The sequence below is a fragment of the Miniopterus natalensis genome, chromosome X (assembly GCF_054644295.1).
Source record: "Miniopterus natalensis isolate mMinNat1 chromosome X, mMinNat1.hap1, whole genome shotgun sequence".
NCBI lineage: Eukaryota > Metazoa > Chordata > Mammalia > Chiroptera > Miniopteridae > Miniopterus > Miniopterus natalensis.
In genome coordinates this window covers 24,307,554-24,332,232 of record NC_142103.1, presented here as the reverse complement: position 1 = coordinate 24,332,232, position 24,679 = coordinate 24,307,554, and the positions used below count along the sequence as shown (strand labels likewise).

General features: G+C 39.2%; 1 protein-coding gene and 1 pseudogene across 1 annotated transcript in view; both read right to left on the bottom strand.

The window, feature by feature from the left end:
* Nucleotides 1–24,679, bottom strand: part of COL4A6 (collagen type IV alpha 6 chain) — a 289,590-nt gene that overhangs the window by 136,751 nt on the left and 128,160 nt on the right. The window lies entirely within an intron of this gene.
* LOC107526172 (sorting nexin-15 pseudogene) lies at nucleotides 13,390–14,432 on the bottom strand (annotated as a pseudogene).

Sequence of the window (24,679 nt, the reverse complement as noted above, 5' to 3'; positions counted from 1 at the left end):
GCCAGGGCCAATAGAGCCTCTTTAGGAGAGGGTGCTGGGCGAGGAAGATTGTTAGATACTAATTTGCTCTTTGAAAAGATGTTTGGGTTATATAAGACAACATCTGAAGAAGAGTTGCACTAGAGAAATGTGAATGGGATGAAGAAACCCAAAATGCAGAAGCAGAAAGAAATGTAAAACGTTCAATAGGTTTAGTGTTATATTTATTGATTTGCTAATACTGCTCTATTGCCCTGCTTGACACTAGGACAAATAGCTCTTGTGCTTTAGGTTTAATCCACGAAAAAGAAAGATACAAAGACTTAAAGCTGAATTTTCTTTTCATACATTATTGGGTGAAACTCTCAAGAAGATTTTTCTTTAAGATTACAAAAACTCTTTGATTTGCCTCATTTGGGGTAATTCATGATTTGGATCCAAACACTTTACACATCCGGAGCCAACCTGTTCGAGGAATGTTATGTTTTCAAAATAAATTAAAAAGAGGAGTCAGAAGGACAGGCACTCAGGTAGCAAAAGTTTGCAATTTAAAGTGTTAATAGTCATTGACGGTTCATGTACTCACTCTGATCTTTTGATGCATGGTCAATGAATGGTTAGTTAAAATAAATGTAACAAAGTTCTAATTTTCAGAGCTCATAAAGCATGAAGATTCAAACACGTCTCCACCCCTAACAAAGGATTACTTCTCACTTTCACCGGGAAAACAATTTAACCTCTTAATATCCATTTCTTATTGGGTGAGAATACCAACTCAATTCCATGAGTTATCTTCCCTTTGCATCAACACTCCACCCCTACCTTTTATTGTATCCAAACAACAAAGGCTTACTGAAAACAGAATGGTACCTGAAAAATAGCATTTTTTCAAGTCAAAACCATCTGCTCTTCCCAAAGTGGCCCAGATGGTATATACTCTGGGTCTACTGGATGCCCAATGAGAAGTCAAATTAAGCAGGGCACAGCAGTAAGTGACTGTGTTTACTGAATATACTCTACTGTGGCTTCTGTGGAGAGGTTCATAGTAGCAGAGCCCAAAGGAAAAGAGTTTTACCCTGAGGTCACAATCTGTCCAAATCAGCACTGTAAGTTGCATCCCAGCCTCTTCCACAAAGCAATTCTCTAGGTTGTTAGTTTGCTGTACAAAACCCCTATGAATGTTATGCTTCAAAAATCACTATTATTTGGTGTAAAGAATGATAGTGGTGATACTAATAATAGAGAACAGTGTAATTACAGGAGGAGAGTATGGGGGGGAAGCAGACATATAATACTGCAGTGTTTGAGCAGAAGGCTGTTAAAGCAACCAAAACGATTAGCAACTGGAAAGCACTTAGGCCTGAATTCCTACAGATTTTTTGGTCTGAGTTGCTCAAGACAGGGCACGGAGCTAGCACAAGTGCTCTGTAGGGAATATTCAGTGAGCCAGCCATACACTTGGTTGGCATCTTGAAAAAAACTGCCATTTTTCAGCAATACTTTCTTGTCTGACAAAAACAGATCAATTGCACATCCACTCACAATCTCTTGAAAATTATAGCATCCAGTTTGGCATTATGAGAGCAATAATGCCCTCAGAAATACTGAAAGACTGTTTAAAATGTTCAACAAGTGTGATAACCAAGGTATTTGAGATTTAGGAATAGTTGTATGGCCAATCAAAAGGAGATCTGGGTAGGAGTTACATGGTCCATAGAAAAGATGGCATCTATCATTTGCTAATTTTTTCTCCACCATGGAGAAGGGACTGGGGTTCCAGAGCATCGATGTCCTCAAAAAACTTTGTTTCAGCTGCAGGTGTTGTAACTTTATTAGGAAATAAAGTTAGCTGTTTTAGGACTAGGGCATAAACACACTGAATGACCCTGTTTTTTTGGCCAGGATAAACATAGGCATAAGTTAAACAAAATGTTAAACTCCAACTCCAGTTTGGTGTCACTGACTGGGGAAATGGAGCAACTCTGGCAGTTTGTTTGAGATAAACTCAAAAGTATATGGAAGTATGGGGGCTGAAAGTAAACCACCACCAAAACAAATTGATCAGGTTTTTAATTTTTTTTTTTAATTTTATTTTTCTTTAAAATATTACAGATGTTCCTTTTTCTCCCCAATGACCTGCTCCACCCTGTCCCATCCCCCTCCCCAGTCCCTCTCCCCACCATTGTCTGTGTCCTTGGGTTGTGCATATATATATGCGTATAAACTCTTTACTCTCTCCCCCTCTGCCCACCCACCCTCCTCCATCCCTCTGACATTCGTCAGTCTCATCTATGCTTCCATGTCATTGAGTCTATTCTGTTCATCAGTTTATTAAGTTCTTTAGATTCCACGTATAAGCGAGATCATGTGATGTTTGTCTTTCGCTGCCTGGCTTATTTCACTTGGCATAATTTTCTCTAGGTCCATCCATACTGTCCCAAAAGGTATGAGATTCTTCTTCTTTATAGCTGCATAGTATTCTGTGGTGTAAATATCCCACAGCTTTTTTATCCACTCATCTACTGATGGGCATTTGGGCTGTTTCCAGATCTTAACTATTGTAAACTATGCTGCTATGAACATAGGGGTACATATATTCTTTCTGATGAATGTTTCAGGATTCTTAGGATACATTCCTAGGAGTGGAATCACTGGGTCAAAAGGCAGCTCCATTTCTAATTTTTTGAGGAACCTCCATACTGTTTTCCACAGTGGTTGCACAAGTCTGCATTCCCACCAGCAGTGTACTAGGGTTCCCCTTTCTCCACACCCTCACCAGCACATGTCGTTTGTTGATTTGTTGATGGCAGCCATTCTGACAGGTGTGAAGTGATACCTCATTGTGGTTTTAATTTGCATCACTCTGATGATTAGTGACATTGAGCATTTTATTTGTCTCTTGGCCATCTGTATGTCCTCTTTGGAGAAGTGTCTATTCAAGGCCTTTGCCCATTTCTTAATTGGGTTGTTTGTCTTCCTCTTGCTGAGTGCTATGAGTTCTTTGTACACTTTGGAAATTTGCCCCTTATCAGATACATCCTTGGCAAATATGTTTTCCCAGGCAGTGGGGTTCCTTTGTATTTTGAGGCTGTTTTCTTTTGTTGTACAGAAGTTTTTAGTTTGATGTAGTCCCATATGTTTATTTTTTCTTTTGTTTCTCTTGCCCTAGGAGATGTATCAGTGAAAAGTCCACTATGTGGGATGTCTGTGACTTTACTGCCTATGTTTTCTTCCAGGATTTTTATGGTTTCGTGACTTACATTTAAGTCTTTTATCCACTTGGAATTTATTCTTGTGTATGGTGAAAGTTGGTGGTCTAGTTTCATTTTTTTGCATGTATCTGTCCAATTTTCCCAGCACCACTTATTGAAGAGACTGTCCTTACTCCATTGGATACTCTTGCCTCCTTTGTCAAATATGAACTGACCATAGCAGCATGGGTCTATTTCTGGGGTCTCTGTTCTGTTCCATTGATCTATAAGCCTGTTGTTGTACCAATACCAGGCCGTTTTGATTACAGTGGCTTTGTAATACAGTTTGAAGTCCAGTAATGTGATCCCTCCCACTCTGTTCTTTTTTCTCAAGATGGCTGCAGCTATTTGGGGTCTTCTTTGGTTCCATATAAAGTTTTGAAATGTTTGTTCTAGGTATGTGAAATATACTGCTGGTATTTTAAGATTTTTAATTTTTGACAATCAAAAACACTGAGGTGTAGTCTCATTATTTTTTGTGTGTGTTCCAATAAAATTCTATTTTTAAATACTTAAATTTAATGTCATTTTCACCTGTCACAGAGCATTATTCTTTTTATTTCTTTCAACTATTAAAAAATGTAAAAACCATTCTAGCTCACAGATCTTACAAATAAAGGTAGTGAGCCAGATTTGGCTGCAGGCCACAGTTCCAGATGGGTAAAAGAGAGTGTAGTGACCAAATCTACTCCTCACACATCAAGATAGAGACAGGCAGGAAGATGTCAGTAGGTTAAGTGGAAGTTACATTGACATTCTCCCAGGACCAAACTGGAATTACAACTAAAATATAGAAAAATCATCTTGAATAACCAACTGAAGGCTAGCTGGAGAAAACCTTCACAACCAAAGACATAAAGTGGGGACTGCTTTATGTCCTGCTAAGAAATGCGTAAGTGCAAGAGAGCTGGCCAGGATAGCACAGGCAGCAGCTGAAGTTCTGGAAGGATATCTCAGCTGTAGGGGGTTTCCACTGAGTACCCTTGGTTGTAAATCCCAAGCATGGCTCCCCAGCCCAGAGCAGCAGAACTGAGAAAGGTCCCCACATAACATCTGGTAGTGAAAAGCAGTGGGTTTTCTGTCTGCTAGGAAGAGACCACTGGAAATGCAGGAACCCTCTTAAAGGGCCAAAGCACAAAATTTTGAATGTAGCAACACACTTTAGGCTCTGGCAGAGCGAGAACAGAGAAGACTAGAGCTGTGTGCAGAGAATCCAGGGTTGGTGGCTCTGGGGATAGAGCTCAGGGGGCAGCACCCAGGAATTCTGTGCTGTGTCATTCCCCCATATTGCAGAGGGCATCTTTCTCAGGCAGACCTTTACCATCCAGGTAGATTTTGCCTGGGTGTGAAGCAATTGCTTCACCTGTTGGAAAACCTCTCACCCCACACTGTGGAATTTACACCTTGCTGTGGTTTATAGCATGAAGATCATTAAGAGACTGAGAATAACAATCAGCCTGCAGGCAGAGGTGAATCTCTGGGTGCTTTGAGTCTTTGCCTGATATGTGTCTGGACCTGAGGCTAGGAAAAGCAGACTTTGGTGCACATCTTGGTCCTTTCCAAAAACACCAAGCTTCAGAAGAGGGAGCCACAAGCTGTGGATTGCTGATAGCTCCAAACAGGATACTCAGGGCTAGACACAAACAGCATCTGAAATTGGCCTGCACAAGAGAAAAACTGGTAGTCATAGCATATCTACCAAATACATACAAACAAATTGAAACAGGCAGCCAAAATGGGGAAACAAAAAAACAAGCCCCAAATGAAAGAAGAGAATTCTCCAGAAGAAGAGCTAAATGAAATGGAGATAAACAATTTATCAGATATAGAGTTCAGAGTAATGAGTATCAGGATGCTCAACAGCATGAGAAAAGATGTGGAATCTATGCAAAATGACCAGTCAGAAATGAAGAATGAAAGCAGAAATAAAGAATACATTGGAAGGAACAAACAACAGATTAGAGGAAGCTGAAGATCAGATCAGTGAATTAGAAGACAGGGTAGAAAAAAAATCACTCAATTATATGCCAAAGAGAAAAAACAATTAAAAAAACAAGGCAGAGCTGGGAAGATGGTGGCACTGTGAGAAGAAGCAGAGCACCCTTACTCCCAGCCACAGACTTGATTTACCACTAAAATACTGCATAACCAGTGTGGAAAACCAGAGAAATATGCCTGAGTGGACATATTTTGAGTAAGGAGCACTGAAGAAACATCATAGAGTCTGGTAAGAGAGGGGAGTTGTAGAAAGGGGGAGTCCCCCCTGAACCCTGTGCTGGGTTCCAAGCCCTTAGGGTTAGAGGCTGCAAAGCTCCCTCCCTTTGGGAGCATGGACTGGCATCCAAAATCTGAGATCTCAAACCTGGAGCAGAGGAAAAGGGAAGGAGAGCCTGTGCGCAGGTGGCAGAAGGACCCAGGGGAACAGTGTGCCTGCAAGGAGGGGACTGTGCCTTGCAGTGAAACAATGCACCTAATGGTGGCAGATGACACAGGTCTCTCTCACCCCAGTTGCTGACAGTGGGAAAGGCTGTCCCACAGTGTGTGGCTCCCAAATAGAAAGGGGCAAGAGGGCTGCACTGAGCAGCTACATACAGAGACCTCTGCCTTCCTGTAAGGCATTGTGTATAATCCAAGAAAGCATTTGATCTGTGTGGTGCAGGGAAGGGAATGAGAGCCCTCCTGACACCAGAGAGGGTCCAGAGTGGACAGAAGGGCAGATAGGGACTTGAGCTACCAGAGCTAACTGGCTTTTTTTTTTATCCACCCTGTGGGGAGTGGGGTTAGAGTGCAAGGAGCTGCCCCACATTTACTGAGATCAGCCATACAGGGGAGCTGTGTGGGGCTTACTTTGTAACCTTTCCTGCTTGGTACCAAGGCACGGGGTCGATGGGACCTCACAGGGCAGGTTCTCTTCCCCTGTGTTGTTTTGTGCACTTTTGAGTTTTTGATTGCTGAATGGACGTCCACCTTACCGGCTTGCATTGGGGAGACAGACCAGCGAAAGCTGAAATTAGTGTCTGTATAGTGGAGAATTTTAAATAAGGGCCCCATGTGACCAGTCAACTAGATCTGGGAAAGGAGAGGCAGAGCAGGTCTACTTCTCCTGCAGACTAGGAGGACCATCCCCAACAGGAAAGGGGCTGATTCATCTCACTGAAGCCCCAGATATCCCTCATAGGGCACACCCCTGAGGGAGAAGGGAGACCAGCTCACAGGAAAACAAGACAAGAATAAGACTCTTAGGGACTATTGCTTGGGAACTGGAGGAAAACCTTAAAACCCCTTCTCGGGGCTGGGCAGGCAAAGTGCTCACCAGAGTATTTTTTTAATCGAACCCACTGAACCCAGGCTGCTGAAACCGCACATACAGAAAAGGAAACAGACAAAAGTCAATCTGAAAATGCAGCAGTCTACTGTATGGGGAACTAGAATTGGAGGATAGGGTAGAAACTGAGGAGCTGGCTTTGAAGCAGAGGCTAACTTCCTGACAGTGAGTGCCTGACAGAGAAACCTCTACTTAAAGGGAGGAATATCCCAAGCTACACTAGCTGGCCTGCACCCTAAAGACTATTCAGAAGAGTCTGAAGTAAGACCAGGCAACCACAAGGGGGAGGCAAAATAGCTGACAAGTGGAGGTGGCCCACACAGAGCCTCAGACCAGCCAACTACCAAAGGATAACAGAGCCAAACCTAGACAAATCTTGACATTGGCTGATACACAGTTACCTCCTAGGAGACCCAAAATCAGCATTCAAAACAGTGAGCGTCAGAGAGCATAAATTGCCCAGATGAAACTCACCTGATTTACTTTTTTTTTTTTTTAATCTTTTAAAATTTTTAAATTAAAAAAAATTTTTTTAATTAATTAAAAAAAATTTGCTTACCCTTGCTTGTTTTGTTTCTTTGTTTGTTTTGTATTTTGTTCAATTATCAAAATTTTAGTGATATTCTCTGCTTAATTGCTGAGATATTATTATTATAACCAATAAGTTTACTACTTTTCTCTATTGTATCCCCCATATCTCTTACTGGAATTCCTCCCTGCCCTTGCTTTATCTCTCTCTCTTCTTGTTCCATTGGCAGAGCTTTTTTTCCCCTTTATTTCTTCTTTCTTTTCTTTTTCTCCCTTCTGTCTTCCTGTCTTTTTGTTTGTTTGTTTCTGTTTGTCTCTTTATTGTATTTTTTATTTTTAACTATTTTCCTATTTCAATGCTCCACCCTTAATTTTTTCCTGGCCCTTCTTTCAGAATCTATTCTCTGCCCCTTTTATCTCCCATTAGCTTCTCTATTTTTTACTTTTCATTTTATTTTATTATTGTTTTTTCACTTTTTCATACTATTAGCAATAATATCCTTTTCTCTCTGTCTCTTTCACTTTATATTTTCTTTCTCTTTCTTTCTTTCTTTCTTTCTTTCTTTCTTTCTTTCTTTCTTTCTTTCTTTCTTTCTTTCTTTCTTTCTTTCTTTCTTCCTTTCTTTCTTTCTTTCTCTCTCTCTCTCTTTCTTTCTTTCTTTCTTTTTTTTTTTTTTTGCTTTAACATTTGAATTCTTCCTTCACTCTCCCAATTCTACTTTCACTTGCGATACTTTCATTGTGACTGTCAGGATATTTTGTAAGATACTGCTTATTTGGTGGCAGTTTGGATGTGTATTATCTTGCCTTGCCAGCACCCGTAAAACAAGTCACACAATGTGGTTGGGGCTGAGCCACACACTTATCCAACCTCAGGGGAGAGTCTCTCAAGAACTAGTCAACAACAATCTAGACCCAATCACAACAGGAGAGCCCAAAGAATCCACAAAAGGGACACCCACAAAAAGGAAACACCTAGAGCAAATAGCTCAGGAGTATAAGGAAAACACACCTCTGGGTTCCACTGGACATACACTACAAAATCCCACCCCTCAACACTGGGAGGCAGCAAATATATCTAATATACAGATATAAAACACTAAGAGCCACTAAAATCAGGAGAGAAAGAAACAACCTCCAAAATTAAAGAAAAGGAAAAATCACCAGAAAAAGACCTTGATGAGATGGAGTTAAGCAAGTTATCGGAAAAGGAGTTCAGAGTAATGGTTATAAAGATGCTCAAAAAAATTAATGAGAACCATAAGATACTTAAGGGGAAGGTCCAGGAACTTAGTGAAAGCATGAAAAAAGAGCTAGATATGATAAATAAGAACCAGGAAGAAATGAAGAATACTATATCTGAAATCAAGAATATGCTGGAAAGAATTAAAAGCAGGCTCAATGAAGCAGAGGATAGAATAATTGACTTAAAAAATAAAATACAAAAAACAATCAGAGCAGCAAAAAGAAAAAAAAAAAAAACCACTTAAAAAGCATGAGGACAGTCAAAGGGAGCTTTGGGACAACATAAAGCAAAACAACATCCACATCATAAGGGTATGTGAGGGGGAGGAAAGTCAGCAAGGGATACAGAACTTGGTGGAGGAAATAATGACAGAAAAATTCCCTACCCTGGCCAGGGAGAAAGCCATACAAGCTCAGAAAGCACAGAGGGTTCCAAACAATAGGCACCCAAAGAGACCCACTCCAAGACACATCATAATTAAAATGGCAAATGTTAAGGACAAAGGGAGAATATTAAGGGCTGCAAGAGAGAGACAAGCAGTGACCTATAATGGAAGTCTCACAAGGCTGACAGCAGATTTCTCAACAGAAACACTTCAGGCGAGAACGGAGTGGCATGAAGTTCTCAAAGTAATGAAAAGCCAGAACCTGAAACCAAGAGTGCTTTATCCACAAGGTTATCATTTAAAACTGAAGGTGAAATAAAGAGCTTCCAAGACAAAAGAAAGCTAAAGAAGTTCAGTACCACCAAACCAGCATTGCAAAAAATGCTAAAAGGACTGCTATAAGAAAAAGAAGAAATAATGAGAGAAAGGTACATCAGCATAAAGGGGGAAAATGGCATTAAATAAGTATATAGCAATAATAACCTTAAATGTAAGTGGAGTAAATGCTCCAATCAAAGACATAGGGTAGCTGAATGGATAAGAAAATAGGACCCAAATATATGCTGTCTACAAGAGACCCACCTGAGAGCAAAAGATTCAAAGAGGCTGTAAGTGAAGGGATGGAAAAAAACATTACATGCAAATGGAAACAAACAAAAAAAAAGGTGGAGTAGCAATACTTATTTCTAAAAAAATAGACTTCAAAATAAAGACCATAACAAGAGACAAAGATGGTCACTCTACAATACTCAAGGGATCAATTCAACGGGAGGAAATAACCTTTATAAATATATATGCACCCAATATGGGAGTACCTAAATATATAAAAAATTTCTTGGGGGACTTTAAGGGGGAGATTGACAGCAACACAATCATAGTGGGGGTCTTTAACACCCCACTGTCAGCACTGGACAGATCATCAAGATAAAAAATCAACAGGTAAACACAGACCTTAAATGACACACTAGATCTATTGGATTTAACTGACATTTACAGAACATTTCATCCTGAAGCAGCAGAATACACATTCTTCTCAAGTGCACATGGAACATTCTCAAAAACAGACCACATGTCAGGGCACAAAGCAAGTCTCTACAAATTCAAGAAGATTGAAATCATATCAAGCATCTTCTCGGATCACAGTGCCATGAAGCTAGAAATCAACCACTATAAAAAAAAAACTCAAAAATATTCAAATTCATGGAAGCTCAATAGCATGTTATTAAAAAATGAATGGCTTACCAATGAGATCAAGGAAGAAATCAAACACTTCCTGGAAGAAAAATGAAAATGAACAGACAAAAACCCCAAATCTATGGGACACAGCAAAAGTAGTCCTGAGAGGAAAGTTCATAGCAGTACAGGCATACCTCAAGAAACAAGAAAAAGCTCTACTAAACCATCTACCACAACCACTAAAAGAACTAAAATGAGAACCGCAGGAAAAGCCTCTGGAAAGTAGAAGGAAGGAAATAATAAAGGTCAGAGCAGAAATAAATGAAATAGAGGCTAAAAGAAAAACATAAAAGATCAATGTAACCAAGGGCTGGCTCTTTGAAAAGATAAATAAGGTTGATGCATCTTTAGCCAGACTCACCAAGAAACAAAGAAAGAGGACCCAAATAAATAAAATCAGAAATGAAAGAGGTGATATAACAACTGACCCAATAGAAATACAGAAAATACTATGAGCAACTATATGTCAACAAAGTGGACAACATGGGTGAAATGGCCAAAACCTAGAAGCATACAATTTTCCAAGGCTGAATCAGGAAGGGGCGGAGAACCTGAATAGGCTAATACAAACTAATGAAATTCAAGCAGGAATCAAAAAACTCCCAGCAAACAAAACTCCTGGATGAGATGGATTTATAGGTGAGTTACTAAGCATTCCAAGAAGAATTAACATTTATTCTCCTCAAACTATTCCACAAAATCCAACAGAAGGGAAAACTTCTAAACTCTTTTTATGAGACCAGTATCATCCTAATCCCCAAACCAGATAAAGACACTACAAAGAAAGAAAATTACAGGCCAATATCCCTGATGAACATAGATGCTAAAATCCTCAATGAACTACTAGCAAACTAGGTCCAGCAATACATTAAAAAGATCTTACACCATGACCAAGTGGGTTTATTCTGAGGATGCAAGGTAGGTATAATATCTGAAAATCAATAAATGTAATATATCACCTAAAGAAGATGAAGGACAAAAATTATATGATCATAAAAAGAGATGCAGAAAAAGCATTCGACAAAGTCCAGCCCCAATTTTTGATAAAAACTCTCAGCAAAGTGGGAATAGAGGGATCATACCTCAACATAGTAAAGGCCATATACAATAAACCTACGGCTTTCATACTCAATTGTATAAAACTAAAACCATTTCCCTTAAAAACAGGAACAAGACAGGGATGTCCACTTTCACCACTCTTATTCAACATAGTACTGGAAGTCCTTGCCACAGCCATCAGACAGGAAGAAAACATAAAGGTATCCAAATTGGAAAGGAGGAAGGAAAACTCATTATTTGCAGATGATATGATATTGTACATAGAAAACCCTAAAGACTCCATCAAAGTACTACTAGATTTGATAAATGAATTTGGCAAGATAGCCAGATATAAAACTAACATCCAAAAGTCGATGGCATTTTTATACACCAACAATGAACTCTCAGAAAGAGACACTAAAAAAACAATACCATTTACCATTGCAACTAATAAAATAAGATACCTAGGAATAAACTTAACCAAAGATGTAAAAACCTGTACTCGGAAAACTACAGGACACTGAAACAAGAAATAGAGAAAGATACAAAAAAGTGGAAAAATATACCATGTTCATGGATTGGAAGGATTTATATCATTAAAATGTCTATACTACCCAAAGCAATTTATAGATTCAATGCAATTCCTATTAAAATACCAACAACACATTTCACACAGCTAGAACAAATATTCCAAAAAATTATATGGAACTAAAAAAGACCCTGAATAGCCCCAGCCATCTTGAGAAAGATGAACAGAGTGGGAGGGATCACTTTATCAGATATCAAACTGTACTACAAAGCTATTGTAATGAAAACAGCCTGGTATTGGTAGAACGACAGACATATAGATCAATGAAACAATATAGAGACCCTAGAAATAGACCCAAGCCACTATGGCCAGTTAATATTTGACAAAGGAGGCAAGAGCATACAATGGAGTAAAGACGGTCTCATCAATAAATGGTGCTGGGAAAATTGGACAGGTACATGCAAAAAAATGAAGCTAGATCACCAACTTATTCCATACACAAAGAGAAACTCAAAATGGATAAAAGACTTAAATGTAAGTCACACAACCATAAACATCCTGGAAGAAAACAGGCAGTAAAGTCACAGACATCTCAAGCAGTCGAATTTTCACTGATACATCCATTAGGGCAAGAGAAACAAAAGAAAAAATAAACAAATGGGACTACATCAAACTAAAAAGCTTCTGCACAGGAAAATAAATCATCCTCAAAATACAAAGGAAACCCATAGTATGGGAGAATCTATTTGCCAAGGATGTATCTGATAAGGGGCTAATTTCCAAAGTGTACAAAGAACTCATACAACTCAACAAAAGGAAGACAAACAATCCAATTAAAAAATGGGTAAAAGACCTGCATAGTCACTTCTCCAAAGAGGACATACAGATGGCCAAGATACACATGAAAAAATGCTCAATGTCAGTTGTCACCAGAGAGATACAAATTAAAACCACAATGAAGTATCATGATATGTGCTGGCGAGGATTTGGAGAAAAAGGAACCTTTATACACTGCTGGTGGGAATGCAGACTGGTGCAGCCACTATGGAAAACAGTATGGAGTTTTCTCTAAAAATTAAATATGGAACTGCCATTTGACCCAGTGACCACACTTCTAGGAACATATCCTAAGAAACCTGATGCACCAATCAGAAAGAATCTGTGTACTTGTATGTTCATGGCAGTGCAATTTACAATAGTTAATATCTAGAAACAGCCCAAGTGCCCATCAGTAGATGAGTGTATAAAAAAGTGTGGTACATTTACCCCATGGAATACTATGCAGCTATAAAAAAGAAGGATCTCTTACACTTTGGGACAGCATGGCGGGACCTGGAGAGTATTATGCTAAGCAAAATAAACCAGTCAGAGAAAGACAATTATCACATGATCTCACTCATATGTTGAATACAATGGACAAAATAAACTAATGAACAAAATATATCCATGCAACAGACTGACGAATCTCAGAAGGTAGTCGGTGGTGGGTGGGTGAGGAGAGATTAAAGAACTTACATGCATATATGCATAACCCATAGACACAGTCAATAGTGTGGTGAAGGCCTGGGGGGATGGGTGTGGGTTGGAGGGGGTAAGTGGGGAAAAAGGGGGACAACTGTAATAATTTCAACAATAAAGATAAGTAAAAAAAAAAAAAAAAGACAAGCAGGATCAGAAGTGTGAGTCCTTGATTCCATGCTTATGGTTGTGGTCAGGGAGCTGAGAAGTCATTATTTTTCTCATTCTTTGTCCACTTACATACAGAAATGGCCTTTGGATTTACAAGGCCAGGAGATAGGCCAGGCCCCAGGGAGAGAAGGGGGTGGCTGGCAGTGCTTGGAGCTCAAGTCCTGGGGAAGTGTCCACTCCCTCTCAGGATGGAACTTGGGACAGGTGCATGTGCAAGATTTCCTCTGCCTACTTTAGGTACTTGGCTGCCTTCTTCTCTACACCTTCCCAGGGGGCAGGCAATGGGTTATCAGGAACTCCCTGAAGCAGGATGTGCATACCTCCTGGTAACCCTATAGAGCTGCAGGGTAGGCGCCTGCATTCTGGTCCTGCAGGGCCTGACTGATCAGCTCTGTGGCTTTTCTCAGATAGGCAGGGGTGGGCCCTCCTTCCTCATTTTCTTCTTCCTCCTGCTGTCCTATCTTCCACGGTTCCTGCTCCAGCCTGTCAGACTCTGCCTCCATTGTTGTCAGGTCACCTATGTGGGTAGGACTGGGGCCCTCAACCCCTTCCTTGGAGAAAGAGTCAAAGAGGGCAAGTTCATCTCAGTGAGGTGGCCTCCCTTGGGCAGGGGAACTAGACACCTCCTTGGTGCTCCCACAGTTAAAGAAAAGATCCAGAGTTTCCTGGGAAGGGCTGGATGGCAGTGTTCTGTTGGCACCTCCAACTCCTCAAGTCCCCTCTTCTCTACAGGGAGTGGTTGGGGCAACTAGGACCCATCAGGTGGCAGCCAGAACTCCTCAGGGGGAAGTGTGGGGATCAGAGGGGGTGGCAGAATGTGCAGGTCTCTGGACACCTTGGAGGGCTGTGTCACCTCTCCACCCTGGAAGAACTCCTTGAGTTGGGAGCTGTTGCTGAGTGCAGAGATATGCACAGTGAAGTGAAGCAAGTACCCATCTTGTTTTCACCGTTCCTCAATCACAGAGGCTTTGAATCTGTCAAACACCTGGGCTCCAGGGGGAAACTAGGAACTCCTCCAGGTGGTGGTAGTGGTTTCAATGTGCGTAGGCCATGTCTCTGTGCAGTTTGCTGAAGTCACTCTACTGCTTCTAGACCACTGCCTCTGTGATATCCTCTGGGTCCCTCTTTGAGATGAACTGCGAGGTCACCTTGCACTCAGTTTAGTACTTGGGGTAAGTTGGGGGGTCAGAGACTGTGTAGTGCTGCAAGACGTCCTCCTTCGCCATGGCAACCCAGCTGGGGTGGGGCCAGTCTCATCATTTCTAAGCTAGAAGTCATGTTATTCTAACTGGATCACAACCTCTCCTGCATTGATATGGGTTTGAACTTGAAAAGTTATGGCTAGTTGTCCCCCCATTTTGATTCTCCCATTCTTCACTAAGTGATAACTCTTTAGCTGGGCATCTAGACACACAGAATAAAGGCTACAATTCTTGTTTTCAATTTCAGATGAGTGTGACCCTGAGACTAAGTTCTGGCCAATGGAATATAAGAGACAGTGATGTTGTGTGATTTCTAAATGTCTTTAAATGGAGGAACATACTGTTTTCCCCTAGTCTCCAATCTGCTGGTTGGAATAAAGATATGATGGCTGGAGCCAGTGCAGCCATTTTGGACCATAAATTGGAAATTATATGTTGAGAATGATAGAACAATAAGACAAAAGGACCCTTGTTATCATGGACCTGCCATACAAGCCCTCAACTGCCTACATGGACTTTTATATAATCTCAGGCATTGAGTTTTTCATTTCTAGAAGTTCTGTTGGGGAATTTTTAATGTCTTTCATGTCTTTATTTAATGTGCTCAGTCTTTCCTCTGGCTTCTTAATTATAATAACTGTTTAAAAGACTGTCTACTAATCCTTTCATATGTATTATTTCTGGGTTGGCTTTGATTGATTGATTTTTTCCCCTTATTATGGGTTGTATTTTCCTTCTTTTGAATGCCTCTTAGTTTTCAATTGGATATTGGATGTGAATTTTATCTTGTTGGATGATGGATATTTTGTATTTCTATAATTCTGGAACACAGTTAAGTTACTTGGGAACAATTTGATCCTTTCAAGGCTTGTTTTTAAGCTTTATTAAGCAGGTCTAGAGCAGCCTTGAATGTAGGACTAATTTGGCACCACTACTGATACAAGACCCTTTTGAATACTCTGATGCTCTGTGAATTGAGATTTTCAATTCTGGCTAGTGGGAACAGTCTATTCCTAGTCTTGTGTGACCTCTGAGGATTGTTCCTCCTGCTCATGTTAGGTGGTGCTTTTTCTGGCCTTATATACATGTGATGATCAGTACTCAGCAGAAGATTCAAGGAGGATACTGCAGATCTCTAGAGTTCTCTTTCTGTTGCAGCTCTTTCCCCCAGTACTCTGTCCTGCAAATTCTAGCTGCCTTGGTTTTTCCACCTTCTGGCTCCTCCTAATCCAGTTGGCCCTGCCTAGGTTTCCACTCTCTGCATCACTGCCTGGGACCTCTCCCCAGGCAGTAAGCTGGGACAATGATAGGGCTCACCTTGTTTGTTTCCTGTCTCTCAGAGATCACTGTTCTTTGTTGCCTGGTGTTCAATGTCTGAAGGCTATTGTTTTCATTTTGTCTGGTTTTCCACTTGTTTCAGGCAAGAGAGTAAATCCGGTCCCAGTTACTCCATCTTGGCCAGAACTATGGACTTTTACATCAGAAAGAAATAAATGGCTGTATTGTCTAACCCACTGCTATTTCGGGTTTTCTGTCATTTGCAGCCAAGTTTAATCCTAACAAATACAGAGATGATCCTTGATTTATTTAGAGCAGTTTCTGACTTTAATATAGAGAAGCTAAGATTTTTAGAATAACCAGAGGCTTGACTTGCACCCGAGTAAAGTCAAATACCTGGATGGAAACTGAAAGCTCTGTCATTTCCCATGAGAAGAGTGGTGCTCAGGCAGCCAAATCAATTCCAGCTGGTGCCAGTTGACAACATAAAGCACATTTTTTTGTTTAGTGAGATTATTTTCTCCTTCATTCAGGCAGTACAATTGGAGATAAACTTATTCAATAGACTTTCCTTGAATACCTACTGTAGCCTAGGCACTCGGCTATGTTCTAGGGATACAAATATGTATAGACTGAGGCAGAAGTCTCCACTAACGGTTCACATTTTAGATAAGAAACCCCTTATTTAGATAAGATATCTTGTCATGAGTTTGGCTCATGAATTTGGCTAAGATGCTTAGTGTCAGCTTTTTAAAAAACAAATCTCATCTTCTAATTTTTTCTGTTATTTAGGGAAAATGCTTTACAACTCATGGTTTCGCAGTGAACCATATAACTTATACTTTCAGCATAAAGAAGCTTCTTCTGGAATAGGATGTTCACACCAACTGAAACCTTTACAAGTGTCAATGCAGTGGAGAAATAAGTTGGACACCACCCTAACCAAATGATTAAGTTGAACATTACCAATAACGGAAAAAATGGCATCATGTTCCAACTGTTGAGAGGCACCGAGAAGGACATAGCATTGTAGGAAACAAAAAGGTTTAACCTTAATGTATTAATGAGAAATAATCAGACAAATTCAATTGAGACACATTCTGCAAAACCACTGGCTTGAAATCTTCAAAAATGTTGGTATCATAAAAACAAACCAAAAGAAAAAAACAAAAACAAAAACCAACCCAAAAAAACGAAAAGAAAAAAAGGGGGTCTGGGGTTCTAGATTAAAGGAGACCAGAGACTGATAACTAAATGCAATGCATATTTTATTAGATTCTGCATTAAAAAACCCAAAGCGATAAGGACATTGTTGGAACATTTGGGAAGTTTGAATGCAGACATTATACCTATACATTGTATCAATTTATACTTACGGAGTGTGTTGACTATACTGTAGTTATAGAGGAGAGTGCCCTTGTATTCAGAAGATTCTCACTCAAGTAATTAGGGGTGAAGAATCAAAGTATCTGCAATTAACTTTCAAATAGTTCATAAAAATAAGGTAATAAAACTATTATGAACAATATTAAAAATTGATATATCTAGGTGAAGGGTATATGTGGATATGCTCATTGTTTTCTTCTAACTTTTCTAAAGATTTGAAAATGTTCAAAATAGAAAGTTGGTGGGAAAATTAAAAGCTTGTGACAAGTACAATGAAGTTTCTCTAATACATATCATAGGTTTATCTTTGGTTTTACTGAGAGGTTTCATGGGATCCCAGACCAGGACTTTCAAGAAGTAACCAGAAGCTTCTCTGTTCCTCTGGGCCTTTTTTTCATTTTTCCTATAGTCTCAAATATCCTAAACCCATCTCCCTCCCTTTTTCATGTATTAAAACCATGTTCCCTGAATAATGCCCATACTTTAATTCTCACTGAATTTATATAAACTCAGGAAAGCAACCCAGTCAAAGTTAGCATTATGCTTCTAGTGGTGTGCTGGAACTGGTATGCACTGGCTTGTACTGGCTAGCACTAGTTTATAGCAGCCCATCATACTGGTAGTTTGAAATCAGCCCTAGTGGAAGTATTTACAACATGGATACCTGCACATGCTACAAATCAGGGTCCTTCTCTCCCTTCTCCCAGAGCCAGTGGTTAAATATTTACCAGAACACTACCGACTAATTCTTAACCTGTGAGAGATGTCCTGTAGACCTTGTAATTGTTTTACAGCCTTTCAAAAGGATCCTGAAGTTATCTGAGAATTGCTAACCAAATGTCTCATAGAATGTTCCCTGGCAGCCTCTATTTAGTCCAAGAGTAGGCTTTGACTACACTGAAGATGTAGGTAGGGAAAAGGTAGTCAACAATAAAAAGAAAAAAGAAGTCAGCTCTACCCGTATCAAAAACTCTTTTTACTGGGTGGCAATTTAATGACGTGGAAAAGAGTGCTGGACCAAGAGACAAACAACCCTGTCACTTAGTGACTGTATAAACGTAACCAAGGCAATTAACCTCTCTGAGCCACAATTTTCTCATCTGTAAAATGGGAGCATTAATAGAAGTTCTTATCTCATAGAGTTGCTATTAGGTGGTGTGGTATTTTCAAACTGAGACAAGTAATCAATCACATTATAACCATCAGAGATAATGTTTAATGAGTGTTTATTAATTTATTTAGACATATAATCTTACTTAGACTTTACCAAAATTCAATAAATTTGGACTTATTAATACTCCACTGATCTTAGAACTTTGCCCTAAGCACCATAGTATGCACCTAGTAAATGTTTGTTTTTACTGTAATCCCTTGTATTTATGAATAATTTTTTTTAAATATATCTTTATTGATTTCAGAGAGAGGAAAGGAGAGAGAGAGAGAGACAGAAACATCAATGAGGAGAGTCATTGATCAAGCCCGCAACTGGGCATGAGCCCTGACCGGGAATAGAACCCTGATCGCCGGGATCCTAGGCTGACGCTTAACCACTGAGCCACGCCCGGCCGGGCGTATTTGTGAATAATTTAATTTTATTTGCATAACAATCTGGTGAACAAGCAAGGTAAGTGTTTATAGCCTTAACTAAGCCTTAAATTAATTTATCTTGCTAGAAACAACAGAACAGGGAGTAGAATTATGTCCTTCGAACTCCCAGTTTAGTGCTCTGTTCCTTGTGTTACTTTGGTCATGACACTACCTATTTCTCAGTCTCAATTTCCTTGAGTCTGGGGTCACCAACTCATCTCAGTTTGCACAGGAATTTCCCAATTTTGGCCATGTCTTAGGAAACTCCTTAGACCTAGGCGAACCAGGATGATTGATCACCTGACTTGAGTCTACCTTCTCATACACAGAATAGACTCAAGCCTCTTCCTAAGAAAAGCTACCTGGCTCTGCTACCCAGCTGTCACCTCATTCTTGCAGCTCTCATTAACACCTTATTTTAAAATATTCTTTTTTTTTCATTGATTTTAGAGACAGAAGAAGGAGGAAGTGAGAGAGGGAGGGAGAAAGAGGGAAACATCCATGTGAGAGAGAAATATTGATTGGTTGCCTCCTTTATGTGCCTGCACTGGGGAAGGAGCCTGCAATCTGGGCACATGCCCTGACCAGGAATCGAACCCACAAACTTTTGGTGCACAGGATGATGCTCCAATCAACTGAGCAACACCAGCCAGGGCAAGAATACTTTCTTATTTTTGTGGGCTCCTCTTCTTTTGCCTGTCCAACATTTCCACCATAATTTTACCTCTTGATGATAACCACTGGTAATTTTTAAGTGTATGTTCTTTCAGTCATTTGTAAAAGTTGGATATGTATTATAATTATTATCAATACAAACTGTGATCATAGTGTATAAATACTTGTTTCCCATAATTCTCACTTAACATTATATCATAAGAATTTTTCCAGTCATTAAACATTTTTCAAAGAAACATCATGGTAACTATATGATATTCCACTGCAAGGGATATACCATATATATATTTTTTACTTAACCATTCACCTATTGTATGACATTTAGGCTTTCCCCATTTTATGATGTTAAAAATAGGGCTCTGATGAATACTTTAAGACAGTAATATTTCTGTACTGCTTTGATTATTTTGTTCAATTAAATTTATAAGAGTAAAATTACTGGATCAAAGGATCTGAACATATTTAAGGCAATTAATACATACTGCCAAAATGCAGAAAGGATTAACTGGGAAAGAAAATTGCCAGTATTAATTTTGAAGATACATTTGGAAACGGTTTGAAAAATATCTGGGTGATCATAGCCCTTTATTTTATAAATGGTTCTGTGGAGAGAACTTAGATTACTTTGGAAAGAACTTTAAAGTTAAAATCTAAAAAGGCGAAAACATGTTAATAAAATGTTTAGCCAATGTGTATTGTATTGTTTGTTTTAGATGGCATTTTAACTTTAGATGAAAAAGATGATACAGCAGAAGCCCCTTTTATAATCATTGTGTAGAGTGTATCTATGCCCATTATAAGGTACATGCCTTAATTTTATTATTTAGAATTATTATAGTCTTACTGTAATTGTATTTTTGCTAATATGATAAATTGTATGTCATATTTTATTTTATACAGTGTTCTTGGTATAAAACATAGCTGCAATTATAACATTTTTCTTAAGGAAGCGATCTTCTTTGGATGTTACATTCAGGATTGCATTTACAGTAAAAAGTGGGCACCACTTATACCACCATTCTTTCCTCCTCCCAGTGACCACTAGAGGGGATAAAACATTCAGAGGGAGCTCACAGCAACTATCCATCCTCCAAAAGGACCAAGGTAACTTCCAACTGAGGCCACCCACTTAACACTGTTACACTTTTCAGCTATTTCCTGCATAGGCTCTTTCTGTAGCACCCAGACTCCATCCTTGCAAAATGGGGCCACCTCTTAGAAGAACTGTTTTCCTTTAATTTATCAGAAAGTTACAGAGGTCTTTAAGGGAGAAACAGGCATTTCTTCCTGCTTGTTGCATTTTCTTTATAGATCAAGTGAAGCAGATAAGAAATTTAAAGGTAAGAACTATTATTCTATTTGTGACCACTAAAAATTAGAATATGTAAAGTAATCATGACAAAATTTTCAGGACACACCTATCTAACTTTTGTGCAGGAGTAAGATAAATAAAAACCAGGAAAAATCACTGCAGTAATCTGCCTCAGTCCAACCCAGACTCTCTCATAGCCCCTCCCTGATTGTGTCAGCCCCACCTCAGACTCTTAGTGTACTCCTGACATCACACAGTAGGAAAAAACCATGACCCTCACGTTAATAATTCTCTGGCTAAGCACCAAATCAGCTTTATGGCTAGGATAATTTTATCCTTGTGTCCAAGTCTCCAAGTGTGTGCCCTACCAGCTGCACTCTAGTGTTTGGGAGGCATTATTATAGTGTAGTAGTTGAGGGTATGTATATTGGAACCAAACAGATCTGAGATTTAATCCCAGCTTCACCACTCTCCAGCTCTGTGACCCTTGGTTTCCTTAATTTTTAGAATGGGGAGGATAATAATAACTCACCCTTATAAGATTGTTATAAGAATTAAATTAGATAATGTATAGTAAAGCCCTTAGCAAAGTGCATGGTATAAGGTAAATATTAATTCATGGGAACTATTAGTATTAGTCAAGTTCAGTTCTCTGGTACTTGCTCTTAGATTGTGTAGTGGCATCCTGCTGTTTGGACCTTTGCTGACTGGTCACCCTATCCATGTTTGGATTGGGAGTTGGAATTGATTTAAACCCTAAACAGATAACCTGGCTTGAAATCTGTATTCCAAATTCTCATCCCAATCTGCTAAGTTTAAATTAACCCATTATACTCTCAAATATATTTGGGCCTTTGGCTTCTAGCTAACCACATAGGTCTGCCGGGACTACTTGACCTTATCAGGCAGGCCAGACCCAGCCTGACCCTGGACAACTCCTGGCTATGCTCAATATCCTACAGGACAAGTGAACTTTTACTTTTTTGATGAAAACAGGGAATCACTGTAGCTTCTTAAAGAGATTTAATGCCAGAAGTAATCTTTATGCTTTTAGTTGATTAAACTGGCAAGAATTTGCAACAACTATCTAACTTGATTGGTATACTACCTGGTACACTATCATTCACTTCCTTGCAAAATAAACACTTTTTATCAAAGTTTGCCTTGTGAGCCGGAAGCTTAGGGAGGTTCTAGGCCATATAACTTGATGGGTACTCTATAATCCCTCTTTCTACCCATGCCACCAAAATAACTACCACCATTTACTGAGCATGTACTCTCTTTCAAGGTATTGCATTATACATTTAGCATGCATGTGCAATTTAGCTTTCATAACTGTCTTATGACATATGTACTATTATTATTTCCATTTTATAGCTGAGGAATCTGAGGCTCACAGGGGTTAACTGCCCAGAGTAACACATTTAGCATTGGGAAACCAAAACCAGAACTTAAAATCTAAGCTTGCTGCCAAAGTTTTGTTCATATCACTATGCTAAATAAGTCTAACTATTAAACAAAGGACAAATATCACATGACCTCACTTATATGTGGAATCTAATGAACAAAATAAACTGACAAATAAAATAGAACCAGAAGCATGGAAACATGGAACAGACTGACAAATCTCAGAGGGAAGGGGGGAGGAGGGTGGGAAGAGATTAACCAAAGAACTTATATGCATATATGCATTGCCTGTGGACACAGGCAGTAAGGTGGCGAAGGCCTGGGGAGGGGCGCAAACGGGTGGAGGGGGACAATGGAGGAAAAAGGGGGATAACAACATTTGTCATACTCTCAACAATAAAGATATTTTTTTTTAAAAAGCAGGCCTGCCCCACCGGGCATGGCTCAGTGGTTGTGCATCAACCTAGGGTCCAGGAGATCGAGGTTCAATTCCCGGTGGGGGCTTGTGCCCAGGTTGCATCCCGGTGTGTGGTGTGTGGTCAATGACGACTCTCTCGTCCTTGATGTTTCTATCTCTTTCTCCCTCTCCCTTCCTCTCTCTTCCTCTCTCCAAAATCAATGGAGACATATTGAAAAAGAGAAAGAAAAAAAAAAGGTCTAAAAAGATGTAACAAATTAAGGTTTTATAAGTCTTTTAGACCTTCAATGAAAATTAATGTCACTAGCTGAGAGCAGATTTTGACTGGGGAACTGTGTGCTATATATTAGTGTGGGTAGGAAGGAGGTACAGGCAGGAGGAGGGTGGTTGCTAGGGACATCAAAGCCATCAACCCCTTGAGGGACAAAGGATAGGAAGGCAGGAAGTAGAAGAGAGGAACAAGAAAGTTAATTTTTTCCCCTTTGGTGTCCCTATTTATGAAAATGATAACGAACCATGGTACCATCAGGGATGCACAAAGAAATGTGTGGGTTTGGGGCCAGAGAGATCTGTTTTGATTCTTAGCTCCACCACTTACATGCTGCAGGAACTTGGCAAATCACTTAACCTCTCTACATCTTTGTTTCCTCATTTGTAAAATGGCACTTAAAATAAATACCTACTCTCCAGGGCTACTGTGAAAATTAAATGAGACAGGGTGATGAAATGTAATGGAAATAGATAGTTGTGATGGTTGGACAACTTAGTGAATATACTAAAACCCACTGAATTGTACACTTTCAAAGGGCAAAATTTATGGTATGATATTTATACCTGACTAAAAATATTAAATGAGACTACATATATAAAATACCTAGCACAATGCCTGGCACAGAGTAAATACTTTATAAATGGTACAACTATTATTATCTCATTGGTATATGTTATCCTTATAATTTTGATGATGATGATGATGATGATGATGAAAAAGATGACAATCATGGCTGATGGCTCTGAAAGCAATCCCTATATTTTAGTAGGAAAAATACTTCTTTGTGAGCACATTAGTTAATAGGAAGAGATGAGTGGGTGGTTTCTGGATACATTTAGATCACAGATGGGATTACTACACTAGGAGCTCATTTGGCATATACCAGAGGCTCAGGGGACCTAGGCAGCTGGGTCACCTTTCCAGAATGAATAGCAACTTCCCCCTTGGGCTCTATCAACACTTCTTCCAGGAGCCTTGGCTATATTCAGATGCAGATGGACAGTGGAGAATCTTTGATAAATAATAATAGAACTGTCAAAAGCCACCAACAGCGTATCCAGTTGGAAAATCATGGTGGCCTTTATGTCACTTCTGTATTTATTAAGCACCTACTGGAAAGCTTAAAAAATAAGACTGTTGTTAAAAATAAGTTTACAAATTTTAAAAACAAAGTTAATTTTTAAAAGAACTTTGAGTTATTGATAAGTTCAAACTCAAAGAAAATAAACGCTGATTTGAAAATAAAGTTGTATTAATATAATTGCTTTTGAACTCAATAATTTAGATTTTGTAAATATAAAAACATTCTTTGGTTATTTATGTTAGCCAGATGAAAATTTTTCTCTGTACTTGGGCAGGTCCCATCTGTCAATTTACTGATAGGCTGACCCATCTGCAATGCACATTGGTTACTGCATATGGAGTGTAATGCAAGTGAGCAAGAGTTTAGGTTTTGAATGTCCAAGGGTTTTTATTTAATAACATTTCTTATTCAGGGTCCAAGCTGTGGACATTTTGTTTGCAGTAAGTTGTGGAGAAGAGAAAGGAAAAGCTAGCCATCATTTAATGCCACAGTTGGCAATAGTTAATGGCATGAATATTACAAACACTAAGCATTCTATTTTTAATGGAAAAAAAATCTGGTTCAAATAGCCTATTTGGTTATTACCTCATTTTCATTCAAAATCCTACCAAATTATGTTACTAGAATGATCAGTGACACTTAATGGATGCTTTGAATGTTCACAAATTTTCTAATAAAACTTAGGTTGTTTGCTTTTTCTAATGACTATCCTTAAGGGACCAAATTTTCAGGCTAATATAAATGCCACTTGCAAATTTTTAAAGATGATGGTAGAAGCTGATTTGTGTACAAAGTTGCTGAAAGTCCAAGATGATTAAAATTGAAGTTCAACCAGTACTGTGAGTAAAGTGAA